Source organism: Corvus moneduloides, unplaced genomic scaffold (genome assembly GCF_009650955.1).
Source record: "Corvus moneduloides isolate bCorMon1 unplaced genomic scaffold, bCorMon1.pri scaffold_188_arrow_ctg1, whole genome shotgun sequence".
NCBI lineage: Eukaryota > Metazoa > Chordata > Aves > Passeriformes > Corvidae > Corvus > Corvus moneduloides.
The window spans coordinates 1-7390 of NW_022436926.1; the positions used below are offsets into that span (position 1 = coordinate 1).

Genomic DNA, 7390 nt, shown 5'->3' on the forward strand with positions numbered 1-7390 from the left:
TGGGGGGGGGGGTCTCTGTCACCTATAGGGGGGGTTTAGGGGCCCTATAGGGGACATTGGGGGGGGCAGGGGGGGTTTGGGTGACGTCCGGGATCTATAGGGGGTCTATAGGTGCCGCCCGGGCCCTTCCCTGGGCTGCTCTGGGGGGAGGGTCTGGGGGACTCTATAGGGGGTTCTATAGGGGCTCTGTGGGGGGTTCTATAGGGGGCTCTGTGGGGGTTCTGTCGGGGATTTGGGGGGGATTATAGGGGGCCTATAGGGGGCTCTGTAAGGGGCCCATGGGGGGTTCTATAGGGGGGGTCTATAGGGGCTCTTTGGGGGCCCATGGGGGGGTCTGTAGGGGATCCATAGGGGGCTCTATGGGGGCCCGAAGGGGGTTCTATAGGGGACCCATAGGGGGGTCTGTAGGGGCTCTGGGGGCCCATGGGGGGGGTCTATAGGGGGCTCTTTGAGGGCCTATAGGGGGCCCATGGGGGGTTCTATGGGGGGGTCTATAGGGGCTCTGTGGGGGCCCATGGGGGAGTCTATAGGGGACCCATGGGGGGGTCTATAGGGGCTCTATGGGGGCCCATGGGGGGTTCTATAGGGGACCCATGGGGGGGTCTATAGGGGCTCTATGGGGGCCCATGGGGGGGTCTATAGGGGCTCCATAGAGGGTTCTATGGAGGTCCATAGGGGGGTCCATAGGGGTCTACAGGGGGCCCATGGGTGGTTCTATAGGGGCTCCATGGGGGCCCATAGAGGGTTTTATAGGGATCCATAGGGGGGGTCTATAGAGGCTCCATGGGGGGTTCTATAGGTGCTCCATAGGGGGTTCTGTAGGGGCTCTGTGGCGGTCTACAGGTGCTCCATAGAGGGTTCCATGGGGTCCATATGGGATTCTATAGGGGCTCCATGGGGAGTTCTATAGGGGCTCCATAGAGGGTTCTATGGGGATCCATATGGGATTCTATAGGGGGCCCATAGAGGGTTCTATAGGGGGCTCCATAGGGGGGTCTGTAAGGGCTCCATAGAGGGTTCTGTGGGATTCTATAGGGGGCCCATAGAGGGTCTATAGGGGCTCCATAGGGGGTTCTATCGGGGCTCCATGGGGGGTTCTATAGGGGGCCCATAGAGGGGTCTATAAGGGCTCCATAGGGGTGTCTATAGGGGCTCCATAGGGGAGTCTATAGGGGCTCCATAGGGGGGTCTATAGGGACTCCATGGGGGGTTCTGTGGGGATCCATATGGGATTCTATAGGGGGCCCACAGGGGTCTATAGGGGGGCCCACAGAGGGTCTGTAGGTGCCCCACGGGGGTCTCTAGGGGGGTCCATAGGGGGGTCTGTAGGTGCTCCATAGGGGCCTATAGGTGCCCCATAGGGCCCTCTCCCCCCAGCGGGGGGCGCTGTCCGTGCGCCGCCCCCGGGGCCGAGGCCACAGCAACGCCGGGGCCCCCTACGGCCGGGGGGGGAGGGGCAGCGCCCCCGCGGGACCCCCCCGGCATACGCCGGCCCCTACACATCCTATAGGCGACGGCAGCGGGGCCGGAGGCTTCCTGGAGGGCCTGGATCCCCTACGGAGGGGCCTGGATCCCCTATGGAGGGGTCTGGGCTCCTATAGAGGGGTCTGAGCCTCTATAGAGGGGTCTGGGCTCCTATAGGGGGGGGTTTGGGCTCTTATAGAGGGGGCTGAATCCCCTATAGAGGGGTCTGGGCTCCTATAGGGGGCTTAAATCCCCTATAGAGGGGTCTGGGCTCCTATAGGGGGCCTAAATCCCCTATAGAGGGGTCTGGGCTCCTATAGGGGGCCTAAATCCCCTATAGAGGGGTCTGGGCTCCTATAGGGGGCCTAAATCCCCTATAGAGGGGCCTGGGCTCTTATAGAGGGGTTTGAGCCTCTATAGAGGGGTTTGAGCCCCTATAGAGGGGCCTGAATCCCCTATAGAAGGGTCTGAGCTCCTATAGAGGGGTCTGAGTCCCTGTAGAGGGGTCTGGGCTCCTATAGGGGGGTCTGAGCTCCTATAGGGGGCCCGAAAGCCCCTATGGAGGGGCCTGAATCCCCTGTAGAGGGGTCTGAGCCCTTATAGAGAGGTCTGGGCTCCTATAAGGGGCCCTAAATCCCCTATAGAGGGGTCTGAGCTCCTATAGGGGGCCTCAATCCCCTATAGAGGGGTCTGGGCTCCTATGGAGGGGTCTGAGCTCCTATAGGGGGCCCTAAATCCCCTCTAGAGGGGTTTGGGCTCCTATAGAAGGGTCTGGGCTCCTATAGGGGACCCAAAAGCCCCTATGGAGGGGCCTGAATCCCCTATAGAGGGGTTTGGGCTCCTATAGAGGGGTCTGGCTTCCTATAGGGGCCCTCAATCCCCTATGGAGGGGTCTGAGCCCCTGTAGAGGATCCCAAACCTCCCCTGGAAGATCCCAAATCCCCTATGGATGATCCCAGAGCCCTATAGGGGATCCCAAACCTCCCCTGGAAGATCCCAAATCCCCTATGGATGATCCCAGAGCCCTATAGGGGATCCCGAGCCCCCTATGGACGATCCCAAATCCCCTATGGATGATCCCAGAGCCCTATAGGGGATCCCGAGCCCCCCATGGATGATCCCAAATCCCCTATGGATGATCCCAGAGCCCTATAGGGGATCCCGAGCCCCCTATGGACGATCCCAAATCCCCTATGGATGATCCCAGAGCCCTATAGGGGATCCCGAGCCCCCTATGGACGATCCCAAATCCCCTATGGATGATCCCAGAGCCCTATAGGGGATCCCGAGCCCCCCATGGATGATCCCAGACCCCCATGGATGATCCCAGACCCCTATGGATGATCCCAGAGCCCTATAGGGGATCCCGAGCCCCCCATGGACGATCCCAAATCCCCTATGGATGATCCCAAATCCCCTATGGATGATCCCAGAGCCCTATAGGGGATCCCGAGCCCCCTATAGATGAAGGCCCCAGATCGGAGCCCAGGTAAGGGGGGGAATCCCTGGGATTTGAGGGGAAAATCCGGGAATTTTGGGGGGGAAAAAAAAACCCTGGAATTTTGGGGAAAATTCTGGAATTTTGGGGGGAAAATCCTGGAATTTGGGGGGGGAAATCTCTGGAATTTTGGGGGAAAATCCTGGAATTTTGGAGGGGAAAAATCCTGGAATTTGAAGAGAAAACCCTGGAATTTGGGGAGAAAGTCCTGGATTTTTGGGAGAAAAATCTCTGGGATTTTGGGAGAAAAATGGTGGAATTTGGGGGGAAAATGGTGGAATTTAGTGGGGGAAATCTCTGGAATTTGGGGGGAAATCCTGGAATTTTGGGGGGGAAGTGGTGGAAATTGGGAAAAATCTGGAATTTGGGGGCAAAATCCTGGAATTTTGGGAGAAAAATCTGCAGAATTTGGGGAGAAAATCCTGGAATTTTGGGGGCAAAGTGCTGGAATTTGGGGGGAAATCCTGGAATTTTGGGGGGAAAATGCCAGAATTTTGGGAAAAATCTCTGGAATTTGGGGGAAAATCCTGGAATTTTGGGGGGAAAAAACCCCTGGAATTTTGGGGAAAATTCTGGAATTTTGGGGGAAAATCTCTGGAATTTTGGGGAAGAAAATGGTGGAATTTAGAGGGGAAAAAACCTCAGGAATTTTGGGGGGAAATCCTGGAATTTTGGGGACAAAAATCTCTGGAATCTAGGGGGGAAATCCTGGGATTTGAGGAGGAAAATCCTGGAACTTTGGGGGGAAATCCTGGAATTTTGGGAAAAATCTCTGGGATTTTGGAGAGAAAATCCCTGAAAATTGGGGAGGAAAATCCTGGAATTTTGGGAGAAAAATGGTGGAAATTGGGAAAAACTCTGGAATTTGGGGGGAAATCCTGGAATTTGGGAGAAAAATCCTGGAATTTTGGGGGAAAATCCTAGAATTTTGGGGACAAAAATCTCTGGAATTTAGGGGGAAAATCCTGGAATTTTGAGGGAAAATCTCTGGAATTTTGGGGAAGAAAATGGTGGAATTTAGAGGGGAAAAAACCTCAGGAATTTTGGGGGGAAAGTGCTGGAATTTTGGGGGGAAATCCTGGAATTTTGGGGGAAAATCCTGGAATTTTGGGGGGAAATGGTGGAAATTGGGAAAAATCACTGGAATTTTGGGGGAAAATCCTGGAATTTTGGGGGCAAAGCCCTGGGATCCGGGCAGGGAAAGCCCCGGAGGCCCCGAATTCCCGGAATTCCGGGGTTTTTTCCCCTCCCCCAAAGGCGTGGGGGCCTCCCGTGGCCGCCCCACGTAAGAGCCGGAGGCAGAAAAATCCGGGAGCGAATCCCGGGAAGGGCTCCCGGAATTCCCAAACCCGGGAACGGCCCCCAATTCCCGGGAAGGGCTCCCGACAGATCCGGGGGGAAAAAACGGGAATTTGGGGGGGATTTGGGGGGAATCTGGGGGGATTTTGGGGATTTGGGGGGAATTTCAGGGATTTTTTGGGAATTTTTGGGGATTTGGGAGGGAAATCCTGGGGGTTTTTGGGGTTTTTTGGAGGGGATTTTGGGGGAATTCCAGGGATTTTCCAGGGGATTTTGGGAGAATTCTGGGGATTTTTGGGGGGAATTCCAGGGATTTTTTTGGGAGTTTTGGGGATTTTTGGGGAATTTCAGGGATTTTTTGGGAATTTTTGGGGGAATTTTGGGGATTTGGGAGGGAAATCCTGGGATTTTCCAGAGGATTTTGGGGGGATTTGGGAAGAATTCCAGGGATTTGGGGAATTTTGGGGGGAATTCCAGGGATTTGGGGAATTTTGGGGGGAATTCCAGGGATTTTTGGGGGATTTGGGAGGAATTTTTGGGATTTGGGGGGAAATTCCAGGGATTTTTTTGGGAATTTGGGGGAAATTTTGGGGATTTTTGGGGGAATTTTGGGGATTTGGGAGGGAAATCCTGGGATATTTGGAGATTTTGGGGGAATTTCTGAGGGAATTTTGGGGGAATTCCAGGGATTTTGGGGGGAATTCCAGGGATTTTCCAGGGGATTTTTTGGGAATTTTGGGGGAGTTTTGGGGATTTGGGAGGAATTCCAGGGATTTTTTTGGAAATTTGGGGGAAATTTTGGGGATTTTTGGGGGAATTTTGGGGATTTTTGGGGGCAATTCCAGGGATTTGGGGGATTTGGGGAGGAAATCCTGGGAATTTGGGGGGAATTTGGGAATTTTGGGGCAATTCTGGGGATTTTTTGGGGAATTTTGGGGAGATTTGGGGGGATTTCCAGGGATTTTGGGAATTTTGGGGGCAATTCCGGGGATTTTTGGGGATTTTTGGGAGGAATTCCAGGGATTTTCCAGGGGATTTGGGAAGAAATTCTGGGATTTTGGGATAAATCCCAGAATTTGGGGATAAATCCCAGGATTTTGGGGTAAATCTCAGGAATTTGGGGTAAATCCCAGGAATTTGGGGATAAATCCCAGAATTTGGGGATAAATCCCAGGATTTTGGGGTAAATCCCAGGATTTTGGGGATAAATCCCAGGATTTTGGGGTAAATCTCAGGAATTTGGGGTAAATCCCAGGAATTTGGGGATAAATCCCAGAATTTGGGGATAAATCCCAGAATTTGGGGTAAATCCCAGGATTTTGGGGCTCCCTGACCTCCCCTCCCCCCCCACAGGGCGGCGCCACCGAGGGACAAAATCCAGGGAGAAAATCCCGGGAATTCTGCGGTTCTGGGGGGATTTTGGGGCTTTTTGGGGCTTTTTTGGGGCTTTTTTTGAGGGGAAATTTGAGGTTTTTTGGGGGGTTTAAAATTTTTATTTTTGGAGCTTTTTTTGGGGGGGGGTTCTGGATTTTTTTGGGATTTTTTGGAGGTTTTTTTGGGGGAATTTTTGGAGCCTTTTTGGTTTTTTTAAAGTTCTTATTTTTGGAGCTTTTTTGGAGGCTTTTTCTGGATTTTTGGGGGATTTTTTGGAGGTTTTTTGGGGGATTTTTGGAGCTTTTTTGGAGCTTTTTTGGGGCTTTTCGGGGGCTTTTTCTGAGGGGAATTTGGAGTTTTGGGGGGGGTTAAAATTTTTTTTTTTGGAGCTTTTTTGGGTTTTTTTTTCTGGATTTTTTGGGGCTTTTTTGGGGCTATTTGGAGCCTTTTTTGAGGCTTTTTTGGGCCTTTTTAGGGCTTTTTTGGGATCTTTTTAGGGCTTTTTTGGGCCTTTTTTGAGGCTTTTTGGAGCCTTTTTTGGAGCCTTTTTTGGGAGCTTTTTTTGGGAGCTTTTTTGGGCCTTTTTGGAGGCTTTTCTGGGAGTTTTTTGGGCCCTTTTTGGGGCTTTTTTGAGGCTTTTTTGGGGATTTTTGGGAGCCTTTTTGAGGCCTTTTTTGGGAGTCTTTTTGGGTCTTTTTGAGGCTTTTTTGAGCCTTTTTAGGGCTTTTGGGGGGGCTTTTTTGGGCCTTTTTAGGGCATTTTTGAGATCTTTTTAGGGCCTTTTTTAGGGCTTTTTTGAGCCTTTTTGAGGCCTTTTTGGGGAGCTTTTTTTGGGCCTTTTTTGGGGCTTTTTGGAGCCTTTTTGGGGCTTTTTTCCCCTGGGATGAAATTCCCTTTTTTTCCCTGAATTCCCGGCCGGGAACTTCCAATAAAAATTCAAATTCCGAGGAAATGGAAACCAAATTCCTTCCTTGGGGGACTGGGAGGGACTGGGAGGGAACTGGGAGGGGATTGGGGGGGACTGGGAGGGAACTGGGATGGGACTGGGAGGGAACTGGGAGGGAACTGGGAGGCACTGGGAGAGACTGGGAGGGGACTGGGAGGGGATTGGGGGGGGACTGGGAGGGACTGGGAGGGAACTGCGAGAGACTGGGAGCCACTGGGGGATCCTGAGGATACTGGGAGCACTGGGAATTACTGGGAGGGACTGGGAGGGAACTGGGAGGGAACTGGGAGGGGACTGGGAGGGGACTGGGAGCCACTGGGGGATCCTGAGGATACTGGGAGCACTGGGAATTACTGGGAACTATTGGGAGGGACTGGGGGATACTGGGAACTACTGGGGATACTGGGAGGGACTGGGAATTACTGGGGGATACTGGGAGGAACTGGGAGCCACTGGGGGTACTGGGAGGGACTGGGAGGGAACTGGGAGATACTGGGAGCACTGGGAATTACTGGAAGCTACTGGGAGTTACTGGGAGGGATTGGGAGGGACTGGGAGCTACTGGGGATACTGGGGTTACTGGGAGCTACTGGGAGCACTGGGTGGGGTGGGAATTTTGGGGAGGGGGGGGGGGGGCGTTTCCCGCTCCCAAATTCCCGATTTTTGCCCCCAATAAAAAATTCCCGATTTTGTTTTTTTTTTTTCCCTTCGGTTTTTTTTGTTTGGATTTTTTTGGTTTTTGGGGATTTTTTGGGGATTTTTTGGGGGATTTTTGGGATTTTTTGGGGGATTTTTTGGGGGGTTTTTTG

General features: G+C 52.8%; 1 long non-coding RNA gene across 15 annotated transcripts; it reads left to right on the top strand.

The window, feature by feature from the left end:
* Positions 1-203: 203 nt before the first annotated feature.
* Positions 204-5749, top strand: LOC116438942. 15 transcript variants are annotated; one of them, XR_004238001.1, is made up of 5 exons: positions 567-969; positions 1049-1868; positions 1926-1949; positions 2072-2953; positions 5615-5749. It is a non-coding gene; the product is annotated as an uncharacterized LOC116438942 (long non-coding RNA). The 15 variants fall into 15 exon arrangements; XR_004237992.1 differs by adding an exon at positions 204-218 and having other exon boundaries at positions 903-969; positions 1049-2953; XR_004237991.1 differs by adding an exon at positions 386-400 and having other exon boundaries at positions 903-969; positions 1049-2953.
* The last annotated feature ends 1641 nt before the right edge of the window (positions 5750-7390 follow it).